The following is a 20,263-nucleotide window of genomic DNA, read 5'->3' as shown; positions in this document are numbered from 1 at the left end:
AGTGGCATTGTTATTTATTAGATATTCACCAGAAAAGCAAAAACTACTGATACATATGAGCTAATAATAAATGTTTATGCATTTCTGAGGGTCTTTAACCAGAACTTAGACAAATAAAAACTTCAGAAACGTGTAATGAGAAGTCCTTTCTTGGGAAAAGGGTGCAACCATTTGGAATCATCAAAAGGAGGTAAAAGAGGTAAGGAGCATTTGAGGATATAATCCTGTGAGATAAAATTCCATAACCTTAGTTTATCTCCCTCCCCATTAAATGCCCTCTTAAAACTTTAAAGAGGGCAAATTTTATTTTTGTTCAAAAAGATACTTTGAAACATATTTTTAATTTTCAGATCTATCTTAATCATTCTTAATGTTTCTCACAAAGAATTAATTCAGGAACACAGTCTATATAAGCCTTCCATTATATTTGTAGGTTACCATTATTAAAAATAGAGATTCCGACTCTTCATACTATGTAGAGGCGGCTGTGGTCGTCTTAATCAACATGCTTGTTGGGAAGTAGATTTTTAAAATGCAGTTTTTAAATATATCCCAACTTAAATCTGGTCTAGTTTTAATTTTCAGTTTGGTAGTTTTTAACAAAAGTTCGTTCTAGAAGAGAATTTATAAATATATGAAACTGTTTGGGAACATTTCTTCCTGGCTTTATTGCCTAGAAACATTTGCATGAGAAAATGTGTAGCCAAGTTTGAGCGATAAAATGGCAAGAATATAATGCAGGAAGAAAAAAGCATGCAAAATGTCTACAGATATACAAAAATAATCCTATTTAGTCAGAAATACCTGCACTTAGCACCAGTTATGCCACCAGCTATTCCTTCCTTCTTCGAAAATGAGAAAGAACAGATATTTCAGTAGATAAAATAACACACATACTAAAAGGAGCCTAAATTTATGCAGCAACGTGCTTGTTTCCTTAGAATTCTATTTTGAAGACACAGAGCTATTTTTTAGTAACCCTAAAACAGTGGTGTTTAGGAAGCTCGTCTGAACGAAAATAACAAAAGAGAAGGATATACATATGTGTGTGTGTGTGTATCCCATACATATGTGTGTGTGTATATATATATATATCCCATATATATACACATACATATACTATACTATAATATATATATATGTATCTTTTTTAAGTCAGGATAGGGCCCAGGTCATGTAAGAAATAGAGGATTTTGGTTTTCCAGGACAAAAAAATATATTAAGGTTGTGTATTTCAGTTACATCTGGAAAACATAATGTGTAGCGAGTTACATGGTGGCTGCCCCCAAAATACATCCCAGTCCTAATTCCTGGGACCTGTGAATGTGATCTTATTTAGAAAAAGGGTCTTTGCAGATGTAATTAAGTTAAGGATCTTGATTGGGTTCTCCAGGTGACCTCTAAATCCACATGGAGGAGAAGACAGTCACAGGAAGGCCATGTGAAGGTGAAGGCAGAAATCAGAGTGACAGAACCACAAGCCAACTAACACTGACAACCCCATCACACCACTGAAGCTGGAAGAGCTGAGGAATAGATTCTAGAATCTAGAGCCTCAGGCAGGGACCAGCTGTGCCAACACCTTACATTTGACTTCTGCCCTCCAGAACTCTGGGAGAACAAATGTCTATTGTTTTAAGCCACACAGTTTGTGATAATTTGCTATAGCCACCATAGGAAACTAACACAATATGTATATGCACTGTATGTGTGTGTGCATGTGAACGCACATAGACATATACATACATTAATACATATGTATGTATGTGCTCATGCACTAAGACACTACTAGTACACTTACGTACACGCCATACCATATGATGTTGTATTAAGTGAAGTGAAATTATCTTTGGAATATTATGTCATAAAGCCAAGTTTAAGCTCTACTATCCATAGAATATAAGTGATATTCAAGGACTGTGCTAGGCCTTTTGTAAGCAACAGTGAGTCAGACACCATTACCACTCAGGGAACATCCCAGGGTGGGACACAGACAAGTAACTGAAACTTTAAATGCATCAAGGTGGGGCACCTGGGTGGCTCGGTCGGTTAAGCATCCGACTTGATGTCAGCTCAGGTCATGATCTCAGGGTTGAGAGATCGAGCCCTGTGTCAGCATGGAGTCTGCTTGGGAATCTCTCTCTCCCTCTGCCTCTGCCTCTGCCCCCACCCCCAGCTTGTGTTCTCTCTCTCTCTCTCAAAATAAATAAAATCTTTAAAAAAATAAATAAATGCATTAAGATGACCCTTGCTAAGCTTGGATGCGTGGGAGCCTGAAGAGCTGCATAAAGCTCAGTGTAGGAGGGGCAGGAGTGGAGATCATAGCAAGTTTTTCAGAGAGAGAAATATCTACAGTTAGGGCAACCTGAAACATGGGTTAGCATGGTGGTGGCGGTACAGTGGCATGGGGTGGGGACGGGGGTGAGGGACATAGGTGAAGGACAGTGAGGAGGGGAAGCGGTTCAGGCTGAGGGAACAAAATGTGTATAAAAGAAGTTCCATAGGGCTGCAGAGGGAAAGAAGCAAGAGAGGAGACTGGGGACATAGGCAGAGACCAGAGTAGAGAGTCTTGTAAGTCATTCTAAGGTGTTTGTGCTTTACCGGAAGGGAATTGGGGGCCATTGAAGGGTTTTAAGCAGAAGAAGGACATAAGGACTTTTAGAAAAATCACTGTCTGTGGTGTGGACTATTATTGGGGAAAACTGGAGCCAGAGATACTTTTTATCAGGCTACAGCAGCAGCCCAGGCAAGAGATAATGGTATTCTGGACTAGAGGACCAATAAAAGGGACTAACAAATAGGATACTTTAGTGAAAGTATAAAGAAGGTATAATTGAAAGGAACTGCACGTGGGTGAATATAACTAAGAAGACTAGAACAGAGATATGTGGGTTGCTAACTTGAGCAATTAGGTAGTTGGTATTGTCATTCCTGATATCTGGCATGAAAGCCAAGGGGCACATCTTGGGAAAGGTGAGGATGAGTTGAGAGAGAGAGAGAGAGAGTGTATGAGGGACATCCCAATGGAGATACCAAGGCAGGTGGATATGGGAGTCTAGAGCTCAGACTGAAGATATCTGGGTTAAAGGACAGACTCAGGAGTCCTCAACAAAGAGATGATCAGCGAAGCCATACGAGCAATTGAGAGAGTGAGCAGGTGAAGTAAGAATTAGAAGGAAAACAGGATGGAACTCTCAGGAACACTACATTACAGAGATAGGGAGAGGAAGAGGAAGCCTCAAAGGGGACAGAGAAGGAGTAGACAAAAAAAAAGGAAAAAAACCCAGGAAAGTATAGTGTCACAGAGGTCCAGAGGCAAGAATATTTTATGAAGATGGGAGTGGCGAGTAGTGTTAAATGCTCCCAAGAGTGTTATAATGACTCAGAAGTTTCAGTGCATTTACTGGTAACGAGGTGATTGGTGACCTTGATGAGACACATTGCAAATAGTGTAGTGGAGACAAAAGTCAGACATCGGCAGGTTGAGATGTGGTGGGTAGGAAGGTAAAATGTGGAGGTAGCAGGAAGTGTGGTCAACTCCTACAAGTGATTTAGCTGTGAAGGGAAGGAAAGAGAAAGTGGGGACTCTGAAATTTGTTTTCTTTTCAAGATGGAAGATGCTTGAGATGCTGATGATTACCACCATCTTCTTTTTTAAAAAAAATCTATATACTTGGTACTCATATGGATCTTGGAATTTTAGAATACCATTAGAATTGAAAGGAATCTTAGAAGTAAACGAAATTCCTCCCCATGACAATCATCCTTCTTATAAGGTCATCCAGACTCTATTTGTTCATTTTCTGTGATGGGGGACTCACTGCCTCATAAAGGCTCTTGTTGCATTGCAGAACGGCTCTTCCAGTTAAAAAGGACCTTGTTAAAATGAGACAAGTATGCCTTGCTCTGATGGAGAGAACCCTAGTTCCAGTTCCGCTCTCAAGGTACCACATGTGAATATAACTACCCTGTGTCCTTGGTTCTGACCTGTCACCTCACCAAACATCCAGATTGCTCTCTTCTGGGAGAACTCTAGTTTATGAATTTCTATATTAAAGAGGAGTACATCCAACTAAATAATTAAAAGCAACTTTTCAAGTGTTACATCGTCGATGTTGAATACAGCAGGACTGTTATCACCTACGATCTGAGTTTCTGCTAACACAGCCTGAGCTTGTTTTCAAATAAACAGTTAAAAAACAAAGCTATGCTTTCCCTTGGTCCTGTCAAGCATGGCATTGTGTTCACTGATTCTCCTGCAAAGGAGCACCCAGATGACCTAATGTAGAAAGATCCCTCTTGAAAGAGCTGATTGTCACCCTCACAATGACCTGGTTATCATCTTTTCATAAATGCAGGAACCAAGCTGGCTTTTTATAGCATCCAAATCATATTCAGTAAGTGGTCAACTAGGCCACTCAAATCTGGCTTCCAAAGGACTGAAGCTTAATTTTGTCGTGGCAATCCATACCTGCACCCCTCAGTGTGATTGGGTAGAAGGTCAAGGTCAATCCCCTAACCTGTCATTAAAATACAACAAGCGAGCAATAAATATTTTTTCAGTGTGTTGTTCATTAAGTATTTTATGACATTTTTGTAGAAATAAAATAGAGCTTTTTAATCCAGTGACCTTCTTAGAATTTAAAAGTTAATGCCTTTTGAATTAAGCTCCGCTGTCCCAGGAAAGCATCATAGGTAATAGGAAGTATCTACAGTAAATCCTGTAGAAACGTACATGGTTCTCCTGGAGCACATATCTTTGATCATTTTGATTTTTCATTCCTTTATTCAATCAGCAAATACATAATGAGTGCCTCCATGCACTTGGCACTGTGCTGAGTCCAGGGGAGAGAGCAGTCCACCAAGACCACAAGATTGCTGTCCTCACAGAGTGTATGCCCTTGGACATTACCCAAGATAACACACAAACAACATTGCATTTAGGAACTGGGATGGATGTTGTGACAGATGGAAACAGGGCCTTCGGAAAAGTAAAACTGGGGCAGGGTGATGCCTAATTTAGTTTGAAGAGTTAGTTTGAAGAGTCAGAAAAGTAACATAAGGCTGAGATCTAAAGGATGAGTAGGTGTTTTTTTGTGTTTTTTCTTGTTTGTTTGTTTTCCAGAGAAAGAGTGGGGGAAGAGCATTCCAGGCAGAAAGAACATAAGAACATTCTATGTGAAGGTCCTGGAGCTGTTTTAAACCTTAATTTTCCCCTGAGGCATAAAGACAGCTGAGACATTATGGTTTCATCTGTGCAAATGTGAGTCGTATCTATAAATGAGTTAGTGAATACATTTTGCAGGTGTTAAAAAATGGATTCTTTGGCATGCAAATAAACCCAGTCTCTTCAATCATATGTATTAAAGGAGGACATTTTCTGGAGATGACAGCTCTTTCAAGGATGATAAGAGCACTATATCAATAATTTTTCATCCACTGGAAACTGGCACAATTTTTTTTTCATTTAAGATTACTTTGTCAAATAGCATGAAATGCTCTGAGTCATAGATCCCCCTGGGATAGAATGTGGGAGATCCTTTTTTTTTTTTTCTTTCAAATTTATTAGAGGTATGATTAAGAAATAAATTATAAGATATGTAAAGTGTGCATTGTGAAAGATTCCCCCCTAGTTAATTAACACATCCATCATTCACATATTTATCTTGTGTGTGTGTGTGAGAGAGAGAGAACATTTAAGTTCTACTCTCTTAGCAAATTTCAATTATACAATACAGTTATCGACTATAGTTACCATGTTTTATATTAGATCCTCAGACTTTGTCATCAAAAAGCTAAGAGATAATGAGTGTTGGTGGGATGTGGAGACAGGGAACCCTTGTATACTGTTGATGGGATTGTAAATTGGTACAGTCACTGTGGGAAACAGTATGGAGGTTCCTCAAAAAATTAAACATAGAATTACCATATGATCCAGCAATCCCACTACTGGCTGTAAATCCAAAGGAAATGAAAACAAAATATGAAAGAAATATCCCAAGTTCATTACAGTATTATTCACAATAGCCAAGATATGGAAGCAGCCCAAGTGTCTATCTATCCATTGACAAATATATATACAATGAAATACTATTCAGCCATGAGAAAGCAGGAAATCTTGCCATTTGTGACAACATGGATGGACCTTAAGAGAATGACGCTAAGTGAAATAAGCCAGACAGAGAAAGACAGATACTGCATGATTTCATTTACATGTTGAAGCTTAACAAGGAGAAGGAGAAGGAGAAGGAGGAGGAGGGGGAGGGGGAGGGGAGGGGGGAGGGGGAGGAGGAGGGGGAGGGAGGAGGGGGAGAAGAAGGAGGAGGAGGAGGAGGAGGAGGAGGAGAAGAAGAAGTCATCAGACACACAGAAATGGGGCTGGGCCATGGAGGAATAGGAGAGGTAGGTAAAAGGGTATTAACTTTCAGCTATAAGATAGGAAGTCCTTAAAGATGTCCTTAGAGCTGTAAACAGACAAAACTGAGAGAATGTTTAGAACTGTAAACAGACAAAACTGAATGTTTCCCAGCTGTCTTTTCTTTTTCTTTCCTCAGCATATGTATTTTCATTGTTAATCTGATCTAAAAGCACCATTCTATTTTCCATAATACCTAATGGCTCACCCTTCAGAGAGCCATGTAGCTTCTCTCAGAAAGATTCACTGAACAGACATTTTCTGACAAAAGTCTGAAAATCTGTAGATCTCTCAAGATCTCTAAGACCCAGCAATGTGACGTGGTATCAAAATGCTGGGGCAACTAGTTGTTTGTCTGCCCAGGACTTTTCTGGTTTTAGCACTGGCAGTCCTATGTCCTAGGAAACACCTCCATCCTGAACAAATCTGGACAGTCCATCACCAGTCTGGAATCAGGGCTGGCTTCCTGGGCACCCTATGCAGTCCCACACTGTCTGGGGCTTAGACGGGGCCCATGCTTGGTTCAATGCTTTGCTGTCACTGTCTTGAAATTCTTAATAATGTTGGGAAAGGCCCTACATTTTCATTTTTTACTGGACCCTGCAAATTACATAGCCAGTCCTATTCAGACCTAACATTTATTGAGCTTTTCCCCTGTGCCAGGCACTAAATTAATGGCCTGGCATTATTTTATCTAATACTTATGACAAGTCAAAGTTACAGATGAAGAAAGTGTGGTTTGAAGAGGTTAAGCAGTTTGACAAGATAGTTAATATGGCAGGGACAGAAATTCAAATCAACTATCTGACTGCAAACCCCCAGAGCCTTCCTCCTGCTGTGCTGATACTTAACCAGCATCCTGAGGTAGGGAGAAGGACCATTCAGTTGTATCCCATGGAATGATTTTGTTGGTTTCAATGGTCTGGTACTGGAGACCTTTTAAGTTCAACCTAATGGAGAATCCTGTTAAAATCACTGCTGATTTATCCAGGAACAAGGCATCCTCATTGCTGCCCTTGCCTTTGGACAATTTACCTTTGATTTGGCAGCTAACATTGTTTTTATTGTTTTACTCCTTACTTTTAGATTTCCCCTGACATGAAGGTGGTGCATGTGTGTGGGGCAGGAGGTCGGAAGTTCACTACCTGATCGAAGAAAATAGGCAAACAGACAGAAGTGAGGAAATAATTTAGGTGGAATGGTTCTGCATTCCTGCCACCCGCTAAGCAGATGAAATGGTGTCCTATGTCTTCTCCCTGAGACTTCTAGCGTGTTCTGTTCACCCTGGTCCCTGATAACCATTTGGAAGCATTACATGGGACCTGCCACTGATGCTCTTCAGAAACATTGTGCTTTTCCCCAATGACCGCCTCTGTCATAACAAGCATAACTGGACTTTTCTGAGAGAAGCTTCCCACCTGTATTTTCATCTAAAATCACCATTTTATTTTCAGTAATACCTGATGGCTAACCCTGCAGGAATTGGGGCATCATACCTCTGTTATTGTATCACTAGAGCTCAGCCCCAAGTAATCACCAGGTCTATGCATGTTGATGTCAGAATCAACCATCAGGTTTTCCAGATCTCTCCAGAGCTTCCAGAGAGGGTCCCTAGAGCACCACAAACAATCCTCTCTCCCAAGGTTTCTTCATCTTGTCTGATCGTAAGAACCATCCAGGAGCTCAGTCAGTGAGTCACATGACCTTGCTGGAGGTGTGGGTCCATAAGGGATGGGGTGTGGCCCGAAACACAGAGAGAACAAGAAACCCAGGTGCTGTGCTCAGGCTAAAGAGAAAAACACTCAGGAGCTTTTTTCTGTGTTTTATAATTTTCAACTGTATTACTCTAATGAAAATAAGAAACTCCTATCGTTATGGTGAAATAGCTAAAAAAAAAACAAACCAAAATAGACATAATAGTCTTTGGAGAAACTAATTAAAGATACACACTGAGGGGCGCCTGGGTGGCTCAGATGGTTAAGCATCTGCCTTGGTCTCAGGTCATAATCTCCAGGTCCTGGGATTGAGCCCCACATCTGGCTCCCAACTCCGCGGGGAGTCTGCTTCTCCCTCTCCCTCTGCCTCTCCCCCTACTTGTGCACACTTGCTCTCTCTCTCTCTCAAATGAATAAATAAAATCTTAAAAAAAAAAAGACACATGTTGACTATGGGGGTGGAGGCAATAGGTTAATTAAAAGGGAAGTTTTCAGGAGAAGAGATTTCTATAAAGCCGGCATTCATAGGCCACACAAACCCCAGTGCTGTGTGACAACTTGGGAAGTAAAGAGACCATGCACACACACACACACACACACACACACACACACACACACACACACACACCACCCCTCCCCCATGATTTGGGCCATTATACTGCCTATCACCTAAATCCTGTAGGGTTCTGATCGAAATTGTGTCAATAAGTTGGTAACTTTCCCGACAAGGAAATTTTAGCTGAGGTTTTTTTTGCCAAAATTGAAAGTTGGAATTAACCTTTATACCTCTTTGTGCTTTCCTGAATAAAACAAAACTGTTTCATACATCAGTGTCAGCTGGTAACGCTAAATGCTCGTTGTATCTAAAGGCCATAAAGCCTCTGAATATCCGACCAGAATCAGAGCTGCTAGGTTTTGCCTCCACTCCAGGATTTTGGGGACTTTCTTTGGATACAATCATATATTACTCTAACGAGTGGCTGTGGAACAGACACCTTCCTCGTCCTGCCTATGGGAGCTGATTATGCTCTAAATTCTATACCAAGGACACTCTGGATGACACAGTCTGTGCCACTAATGAAGGGGGAGAAGAGAAGCACAGAGTTTGGGAGTGGTTCGGAAAGCCTCCTGGTGGAGCTCTTCACAGACACAGCCATTCCTTTTGTCAGCTCACATTAACACAAACCTTCTGATCGGGAATCTGGTGGCTTGTCTGCATCAATAAAAGAAGGGGTTGGGAAAGGATAAAAGTAATTAATAGAAAATGTCTGCTAAAACAAGATATTTTCATTAGCTCACTGAGCTTAAGTGATAACCCGAAGTATTCTCTTTCTGTTCTAGACAAGTGAATATAACAGAACAAAGACGGCGATGCCAATGTGGTTCTAGGTTTCAGCTTTCCAGATGAAGTAACCGGTGCTTCGGGGTGAAGCATTCCAAAGGGGCAGTCAGCCTTGAGATTCTGTAATCCACCCATTCCCCCACTTGTTCGTTTCTGTGTCTTCTCCAGAGACCTATTGTGGTTTAGCTGGTGAAAGGATTAACCAGACTGGAGAAGTTCAGAACTAGGAGTCAAGTAAGACATAAATGGTCAAGCAAAGAACAGGCACAAGCCCATGAGAAAAATACCTGGACTGGGTTTTTCAAAGGACAGACCGACAGGGACATGAGTAGGTCCCAAACTAGAATATCCATTCATAGGAAATGTTCAGGAGGTAAGGGAGACATAACACAGGGGCAGAGTATGTAATTTACAAGTTCTTAAATAAGAGGTAATTGATGAAGGTGTTGGAAGGCAGGTGGTTGGCAGCAGAAGGCATTCATTGGCAGAGGGAATCCAGATCAACACAGTCACTAGGCAACAAGGTTGGAATTCTATCTCAAAGTAGCAAAGCAAAAGAGCAGTTACTAGGAAACCAGTGTATCTAAGTCAGAGAGGGATCAGTTTTCTCTATGAAACATCAGAGATTATGTACTCTACCCTCAATTTCTATGTGGTATGGCCAAGGAAGATGTTGAAACCAAAATCCTTGACATGACAAGAAAAAATGCCAAACCATAAGGGCCTCCACACACAAGAACTTCATTGAGAAAACAAAACTCAATTTGTTAGTTTTCCATGGTTAGCTAATTATATGAGTCAAATATTTAATTGGCATACATTGTAAACTTTCAAAGGGGTTAAGAAATGTAATTTTTATTCCCAAGCAGCAAGCTATTCATTATGAAAATGGCCTCTAATTGGCTGTCATACCTTATCTGCTAAGATGCAAAGCCCAACACCACACAATTTTAATATGAGGTCTATGTAATCAGTCCTCCTGGTTGTCAAAGCAAAATCTCCAGAGATTTATTCCAGCAATCTAAGAAGAAATATGAAAGCCCTATAGCACATAATTGGATATTTTAAAGCTCCTTTTGGATTTTTTTCATATGTGTTTGTTGATCAACTGAAATTCATTTGCAGGCTATAAAGACAAAACTAAGAGCCAAAATCCATAGTGGAATACAGGAAAAGAAGTGCAATATAAGTCCATAGTAGAGGTGCTGAGTATATATGCACCTTAGAAAGCCAGAAAACCCAATTTTTACCTTACATTTTTGGTAACAATTAATAAATTGTCTTCCACAAAAATTCCCAACCCTAACCTTGGTCAACGATTTTAAACTCATTCATATTTTTTAACTGCCAAATATTTCAGCTCTATGATATATATGTCATACTAGAGAGAGATGAGACCTATTAGTTAAAATAAATATTATCATTTTGGGTTTTCTTGTCAATTTCACTTCCTCTCCGTGGTTCTCAGACTGTGCTCCTTGGACCAGAAACATCACCATCACCCAGTAACATATTAGAAATACAAATTTGGGGCTACAGAACCTGAAACTCTGGGGTAGGCTAAGCAATCTCTTTAACAAGCACTCCAGATGATTCTGATGAATGTTGAAGCTTGAGAACCACCACTCTACACCATGTGACAACTTCCTGATCTACATCTGTTCCCAAAGGACAGATGAGCAGAGACATAGAGACTGCACAAACCAAATCTGTAAAAAAGGTTGTTATCTCCTTGACAAAACCAGTTCCTCTTTCTGTGTTTTTTACCTTAGCTAATCAGATCTGCCTATTCCTGGTTTATTAGTTATCTATTGCTATACAGTGAATCCCCCAACCTTACCAGCTTAAAACAGTGAACACTTACTGTCTCACACAGTTGCTGAGGGTCAGGATTCTGAAAATGGCTTAGCTGAGTGGTTCAGGCTCAGGATCTATCATGAGGTTGTGGTCAAGATGTCATAGTCATACAAAGGCTTCTTTGGGCTGGAGAATTGACTTCTAAGCTCACTCACATTGGCTCTTGGCTATTGTCAAGAGGCCCCAGCTCCTCCCTATTTGTGTTTATCCATGGACTGCTCATTAGAAGGCAGATGCTTTCCCCAGAGCAAAAAGCGGGAAAAACCAACACAAAGTCACAGTGATTTTATAACATAGTATTAGAAGGCACACATCATCATTTCTGCCATATTCTGTTGGCCAAAGAGACCAACCCTGGTACAATGTGAGAGGGGATGACACAGCATAGGAATGCCGGGAAGTGTGGATCATTGCAAGTCATCTTGGAGACTGCCTACCATGCCCAGACAAGAAGTATCAGGATATTATCAAACTCTCTTGCTCCCATTGCTATACATAGCCTATAGCCAAAACTCATCAATTATACATTCAAAATCGCCCACCTGTCTTCTTTATAGTCCCATTTTCACTCTTCTCTCACCACCTTGCCTCTAGCCTTTAGCCTCTTTAGACATTCCCTCTCATAGCTGTGTGACAGTCCTAAAATGCAAGTCAGACCTACTTAAAACCTTCAGAATTTCTCGGGGGCCTAGGGAATAAAGTACAAAATCCTTAACATGGCATTTTTAAGCTCCCTGTTTTCTAACTACATCCTTTCAGGCCCATTTCCCAGTCTAGCTCCTCCTCATCGTCCCCACACCCGCAATGATTGCATAGCTCCCCTAAATTTCTGTTCCTAATGGAGCTCTCTTGCTGTTACTCTATTCACCTAGAATATCTTCCTGCTACTCTGAGGCCCAGAGCAGATCTGTCTGTTCTGATACCCTCGTCAGAATGGATTGTTCTCTTCCATGTTTTATTATACCTGCAATACAGAATTAGTTGCAGTTGTAGTTAGTTAAGATTCTCTATCTCACAGATAGATTTTAATCTCCCCAAGTTTCGGGGTTTTATTATACTCATCTTTGTAATTATCAATACAATACAATACAATATCAGGGTGTGCTGAATTATAACACAATTTCAACAGGCCCTTGCATACGGGAGATAAATCATTCTATTCTTGATAATACAAAGGGAAAATATTAAATATGAGTTTGAAACAATCATGACTATTCCTCTGAAGAGTAATCCTTCCTATAAGCTTCCAGTTGGAAAACTGCCTATCACATCCAAGGTATATAGTCATTTGAAAGACTTTTCTTAAAGACAGATGAGACAGTCTCCTTCTATACAACATGGAACCTAGAGATATATATGGAGATAGCAATGGTGAGTGGCTTATAAATGTGTGACTAGGATGATGGGAGCCTCTAAAGGGCTTTTCAAGGAAAGTGCCCGATCAGATTTTCATTTGCGGGAATAGACTCTGGGAGCATCAGTTGCAGACTGGCTGGATGACTGGAGGGTACAGGAGACTAGGAGACTAGTCATGAGGAAGGTCCAGGAGTGAAGCCATCGGATGATGGTGGTGAAGTTGTCCATGGTGATGGCAGAAGAGATGGAGAGAAGAGAGGTGCTTGAGGGATGAACTGGCCAGACTTGCTTGCTTGTTTGATCGATTGGTTGATTGGGAGAGGAAAGAGAAGAAAGTCTAGAATGACATCTAGGTGAGGGTTTTATACTTATGAATCTGGTCCGGTGGAGCAGCACTCAGTGGGAAAAACACCTCAGAACACTAACTTTACCCAACGTGATACCAGCATCACTGTCATAGACGGAGGACAACTCATTCTGTGGGAGGCCACAGGGGCTATCAGGAAATTACATTGACATTTTCCACAAATGAATAGGCTCAAAATTAGATTCTTATACCGATTGACTAAAGGGAAAGCTATTAAACTGTCAGGCAAGAGTCTCCATGGTCTTTACAAATTACCATGATTCATCTTTCCAGGAGAAGGATCTGAGCAAAAATAATTTCCATCCCTTCTCAGGAGTTTCTGAAGGATCACACAATGAAGACTTAGAGCAAGAAGAATGATTCATAATAATAACATCAAAGATTTGGTTGAACATCTAAACACAAAGTGTGCATTCTTGATATTTTATTATCAAGTATGTGATGTGGTTTTACTAAATCAACTTGATTTTTCTGCTTTGTATTATGAATGTCCTTTTCATGTGAACTTTGGGATTATAGAGATACACAACATAGCTACATATAAAATTCTTTCTGACTCAACATGGTCAACTGACACTAATTATGACAGCCTCACACAATAACATGGTTCATGCATTTACTAAGGAAATGGAGTCCTTATATTACATACTATCTTTGAGAACTAGTTGGAAATGACCATAAACTAGAACATGTCCTGCACAGCTTTTTAAAACATTTGTATTTGAATACCTTTAGTTGGAGCCAATATCTTTTAGCCCACAGTAACAAATATTCTTAATGATTTTATCCCCAACTCGCTTCTCTCATTTACATTACTGCCTGGCTTCTGAGCTGGGAATTCTGGAAGAGAACAACAGGACTGCTGAATTGGATGTCCTTGAGAATAGCTAATATAGATCACAGAGCCAATTTGAAAGGAACCAGAAATATACAGAACAGTCACGCTGCAGTTTAGGGGTATCTCCTTGCCCAGGACGAGTGTTATCTGCCAGAAGCTGTGTTGATCTCCTGGCCCTGTTCTCTTCAATAGCTCTTCAGAGACAGTCTGAAATCCCCAAGAAGGTTTACAGGGCCTGGCTGCTGCCGACCCTTCCATCCTTCTCATCCTACCACTAACTTACGCTCTGGGTCTCTTACCCTCAGCCACACAGAGCCTCGCTCGCAGTGGGGGCTGCGGCACCCCATCAGTTCTCCCTTCAGGCGCAAGACACTCATTTTCTTCAGCTGCCAGGAGGGTTGCCTGCTGACGCCCACATTTGAATCCCACTCTAGAAATTGCCCCCAGCTGGCTCACCCATGGGCCCACTGCCCATCCTGGAGACAGAGGATTGCCCATGAGGAGGTCCAGGCAACTCAGAGGGGCCATCCCAGCTCCAGAGCCTCCTTCACTTCCTTAGAGGTGTTTTGCCTGAGAGCATGCCCAATAAACAGTGGACTGTAAATCTCTGTCTCAGAGTCTGTTTCCAGGGAACCCAACTTAAGACACAAGCCCCCATCATGTTGCTCTGAAGCCTTTGTCACTTCTCTTCCCTCTGTCTGGAATGTTCTCCAGCCATCCCCTCCTCCCTCTTCCCCCAAGTGTGTCACCCACCCCTCTCTGTTAGCTCTGCAATCACTTTCCCTGAAAGCCCATCTACGTCAGGTCCAGTGCCCCTCCTTCAGAGGATGTCCAGTTGCAATTATTTAGGCATTAGTTTACATGTTTGATTCCTGTCTGTATCACCTACTCCAGAGTAAACCCCATGAGACCAGGATTCCTGCCTCTTCATGCTTACCATTGGCATTCCAGCATAGAGCACTAAATTTGGCTGAGATCTGGATTGCAATGAACATACACTTAATTGATTCATAATTTGATAAATGAATATGCTCTGCCATCAGAGTTTTTCTGAATCACCTTTATGATTAAAGAGAGCCCTTTTTCTGGTGACTCCTTACCGTGGGGTTAAAGGGCAGCCAAATGATAAACTGTGATCATTATTTCTACCAAGGTTACTTTGGAGATTGTATTTTTGTTACATCAAATGCTAATCTAAAAGGTTGAGGCTGAACACAAAGAGGGAAATGTATACCTCCTCAGCACTGCATTTCATGGTAGGAATTTCAAATGGTTAATGGTCAATAATAAGAAAACAGTTGGGAATTTAAATCAGTATCAGCCATTCATCATGGCCTTTTAATGACTTTATAGTGAAACCTTGGGAAAATTATTTCTAAAACAAGCAGGACAAAAGCTCTATTTCTATTTTCAGAGGGTTTTGTTCTAGAAATTATTTTTAGTGTTGGTAAATTATGCTAATTGAGACAACTAAGCTGAAAAGTAGTATATTTGGAATGAGCAGAACATATCTTACTAATGGTTTATGATTTTCTGAGCAGATTTAAAATTAGATTTATGGGTCTTTTCAAAGATTTTTCTAATTCTTCAGCCAAAAGTCATCCTAGAGGTTCAAGCTGGCTAGAGAGAATGGAGAAATCTACCTCCAACCAGCACTCACTCACTGAGCCAAGGCACTCAAGGCCAGGGTCATGGGAGTCAGAAAACATAGTCTCTGATCTGAGTGATTCTGAAATCCAGTTATTGACTCTGAGAAAGAGAAAGACAGACTGATAGCCAGAAGCCAACCTGGAACTACCATTTAGGCCTTAGAGTTGCTAGACCATGGCCTGGCCCTTGGAGCCAGGCTGTGGAGCTCTCCTACTGAACATAAACATTCCCACAACACCCATACCAGTCGATGCTAGTTTGTGACTTTGATGAATCATGACCCAATGAAGACCATTTCCAAATAATGTCTGAACACTGACAAAAACAAGAACATTGTCCAAACACTGTCACAAAAATCACGAAAGTTTTCTTTTCCTGGCTGGTAAGAGTACTGCTTCTTTATCAGGGACAGCTTGAGCCTGGCTTCATGCCTCCTGTTACACAGATAAGATTTATTAAAGATAATAACATTAAGCCCATTCTAACACCCTCATACTGAGCGGCTCCACAGTTCCTCATGGTGGGTGTTTGCCCTCATTGCAATGAGTCAATGAACCCTACTTTGTTTAACTAAAGATGTGTTTCTGATTGTCATTGACTGGGGGCTATTGAAAACTCCCAATAGATGGACAACTAAAATTTAGAGAGCTATATAAAAATAGTCCAACAGCCTGTATTAAATATTTGACCTTGAAGTACATACATTTATTTCCACACCTGCACTCTTAAAGCCAAAACAACAATTGCATAGTGGAGAAAGCATCTGGGGTACAACAAATCATGAATCAAATTCTCTCTAACTGATGGATTTATATCTCTAAGAAGGAAAATGATAAATGACAGAGAATCAGGAAATACGGTGAAGAGGCTTTTGAGGGAAACAGTAGAACTATAACCTCTTAAGCAACAATTTTCGAGACCACTAATAAAAGTCCAGGTGAAGCTCCCATAACGAGCAGGGGCCAAATGGCCACTGAAGTACAGGGTGAGGCTGAGGATTGGGGCAGAGGCCCAGGCATAGAAATAACAGGTGATATGCATTGGCAAAGCCCTGAGCATTATCCTGCTTTACCGCATGTGCCTTGACATAAACAGCCTATGTCTTCCTCTCTATGGAAGAGAGGATTCACTTGCTCAAATTTCATCTGATTTAGTTTAATGGTACAAGGACTTTTTTTCCAGTCTCTAAAGGCACTGTCATCCAACTTTAAGACTTAGGTCTTAATTTTTCTCCAGGAAGTTTCAGAATTATCTATGTGAAAAATTCTTATGAAAAGTATTTTTAAGGAAGTAGAAATCAGTGGGTAATTTGATTTATGGAATAATTGCAGAAAGTGAAAACATGCCCATATATCTTTTCTATGATGGCACATTCAATCTGAGAACAGCAGAGCATTACAGCAAAGGCTTTCCAAGCTGCAGTCAAGAGAAACTCATGATCCAAGAAGGGTCGAGTCCCATCAGAGAGAGACAGTGAGAATTATGCTGCTCTAACCTGTAGCTTCAAATGGTAGCCCCTTGTTTTTTATTTTTATCTTTCACAAAGACTAAGTAAAATATCAGATAAAAACATATATTAAGGGGCAATCTATTTTGGAGGTTAAAAGTACAGAATAAATGCAGACAACCTGGCTTTGAAACCTTCACTCTACTGTTTCTCTCTAGGTGGTCTTGGATAAATTACTTAACCTCTTAAGGCCTATTTCCTTATCAGCAAAATGGAAGTAATAATAGTATCTCATTGGATTAAATGCCATGATGCCCCTAAAGATGTTGAGCTCAGTGCCTGGCACACAGTAAGTGCTATGATTACTATGGTAGTGTTGCTAGTGACCACTATTCAACCAAGTGCAGAAATCCTCATGCTAAAATCAAGGCATTTGAAGCTTCAAACTGTATTTGCTTTGTGGAGAAGACTATATTTTAAAATATACTTAAATATATTTTAACATTTGGTTTTGAACTCTGGTAGAAGAGTTTAAGTTTAATAAGTCCAACACTGGGGCACCTGGGTGGTGCCGTCAGTTAAGTGTCCAACTCTTGGTTTTGGCTCAGGTCATGATCTCATCAGCGTGAAATCAAGCCCCACAGTGGGCCCCATGCTCAGCATGGAGTCTGCTTGAGATTCTCTCTCTCCCTCTCCCTCTGCCCCTCCCTCTATGTGCTCTCTCTCTCTCTCAATAAAAAAATACAATCTTTAAGTCCAGCACTATTCACCCAACATTTATTACATATTGTTTGGTGTTGTGCATGGTATCTGAGCAGGTCAAGAGGTAAAGAAAAGAAAGCCAAGTAAGATATGATTTAGACAGAGACATGTTCAAAACCAATAATGAAATATGACTGACTTGTGATAAGTGTCAATATCCAATAATGTTATCCCAGTAAAAGGACAGTTTGTTTATGGATAAAACAATCTAGAAAGCCCCTGGGGAGGTGATGATTTTGAAACAAGAGTGGGATTTCCTCAGGCAAAGATGGGGATTGTGGATCTAGAAGAGCAATCTGGGTAGAGGGATTAATATAAACAGAGAGATAGAGGTGGAAAGTACAGAGGATGTTTAGAAAATTGGATGTTATACACAAACAATGAATCATGGAACACTACATCAAAAACTAATGATGTAATGTATGGTGATTAACATAACATAATAAAATAAAATAAATCTCAATTATAAAAAAAAAGAAAGAAAGAAAATTGGGTATAGAATGGTGGATGTGCTGGGTATTTGAATGGCTGAGAAACTCGTGAAGGCTCCATCATAGAGTTCAGATCTTGTTTTAGCTCTGGCTGCCACGACAAAATACCATAAATTGGGTGGCTTAAACAACAGGAATTTATTTCTCACAGTCTGGAAGCTGAGAAGTCCAAGATCAAGGTGCCAGAGAATTCAGTTCCCCAGTGGGGACCCCATTCTTGGCTTACAGATGGCCATCTTCTTGCTGTGTCCTTATATGGTGAGGAGAAAGAAAGTGAGGGTGGGGGGAGGAAGAGGGGGCACTTTAGTGTCTCTTCATCTTCTTATAAGGACACTAGTCTCATCATGGGGCCCCACTCTCATGACCTCATCTAACTGTTCTTCCCAAAGGCGCTACCTCCAAATACCATCACAGGGGTTAGGGCTTCAACATGTATATTTGGGGGGGGGATGCAAACCATCAGTATGTCACAGACTTAACCTGTACTCAGAGGAAAAGCATTACCATTTTCTGAAAAGGCAAATACTATTATTAGATTGGTGTTTTTAGAGGGTAAAGATGCTATGAATAGGTGAGATAAATTGGGAGGAGATAAGGACACTAGTAAAAATACTGCTGCAATAGTTCGATTTAAAGGTGCCATATTTCATGAAACCCACAGCAATCTCAATTGTTAGACACATCATTTTTTATGTGCCTCTAAGGAAAACACAAAACACAACCACCATTGAACTACAATATAATGTTTTCTTATGTTGAATTTTTTTATTATTTTTTAAATTTAATTTTATTATGTTAATCACCATACATTACATTATCAGTTTGTGATGTAGTGTTCCATGATTCATTGTTTGCGTATAACACCCAGTGCTCCACGCAGAACGTGCCCTCCTTAATACCCATCACCAGGCTAACCCATCCCCCCACCCCCCTCCCCTCTAGAACCCTCAGTTTCTCAGTCCATAGTCTCTCATGGTTCGTCTCCCCCTCCAATTTCCCCCCCTTCTCATGTAGAATTTTAATCTTATACTTATCAGAAGAATGATTTTAGAGGTTTTTGGCATCAATTTTTATTGTATGTCATTCTTCATACATACATAAAGGGAAAACATAAGCAAAATACATTAGCTAAGGTATTCCTACAAGTGCTTCACATTCACAATCTATTTCTTGTAAATCACTTTTTGATTCAGTTATTATGATGTGTATTATTATGGAGTCTATCCATATATGTATAGATACAGTGATAATTTTTTTTAAATATTCACATTTTTATTCAATTTAGTCACTTTTTTTAACTTAGCATACCACGACATCTGTCCAGATAATTAACTATAGTTCTATAAAATCATTTTAATGTATTTAACAACTATATTGAGCATCCAAGCCTGTGCTAGGAAGTAAGGAAACACCGCTGAGCAAAAGCAGGTAGAGTGTAACTCTCGCAGAGCATGATCAATTCAAACAATTCCCTAATGACAGACATTTTGCTTATTTCCATATTTTGTTTTCATTATTTTCTAGCACAACAACCAATAATACAATAAATATCCTTGCTATATTATCTCTGTAAATCTTTAGGTAGAGCTCCTAGAAGTGAAATGTCTGAGTCAAGTGATTTGTGTATATTGTTTTTGACACATATTGTCAATGTCAGTGTGTCCTTCAGAAACTGACACCAATTTCATTCCCATCAACATTCCCATCATGCACTAGTTTTTTTTCACAACTCTTCCACCCTGGGTTTTCTCATTCTTTTTCATCTTGGCTAATTAAAGAGGTAAATACTGGTATTTTATTATTGTTTTAAATTGCGTATCTTGATTACTGGCATGGCTGAATATATTTTATGTTCATTAGCCACATATAAATGTTTACATGTATATTTACATATAATGTAGCTATTATTTATAAATATGTAGCTATATCTTTTATGTTTATTAGACACACACTCAGACGTAGGTTTTTAACCTTTGTCCATTTTTCTATTGGTGTACTGGATTCAAGTGATTTTTAAGTAATC

Source organism: Zalophus californianus, chromosome 7 (genome assembly GCF_009762305.2).
Source record: "Zalophus californianus isolate mZalCal1 chromosome 7, mZalCal1.pri.v2, whole genome shotgun sequence".
Lineage (NCBI taxonomy): Eukaryota > Metazoa > Chordata > Mammalia > Carnivora > Otariidae > Zalophus > Zalophus californianus.
This window is presented reverse-complemented; position numbering follows the sequence as displayed.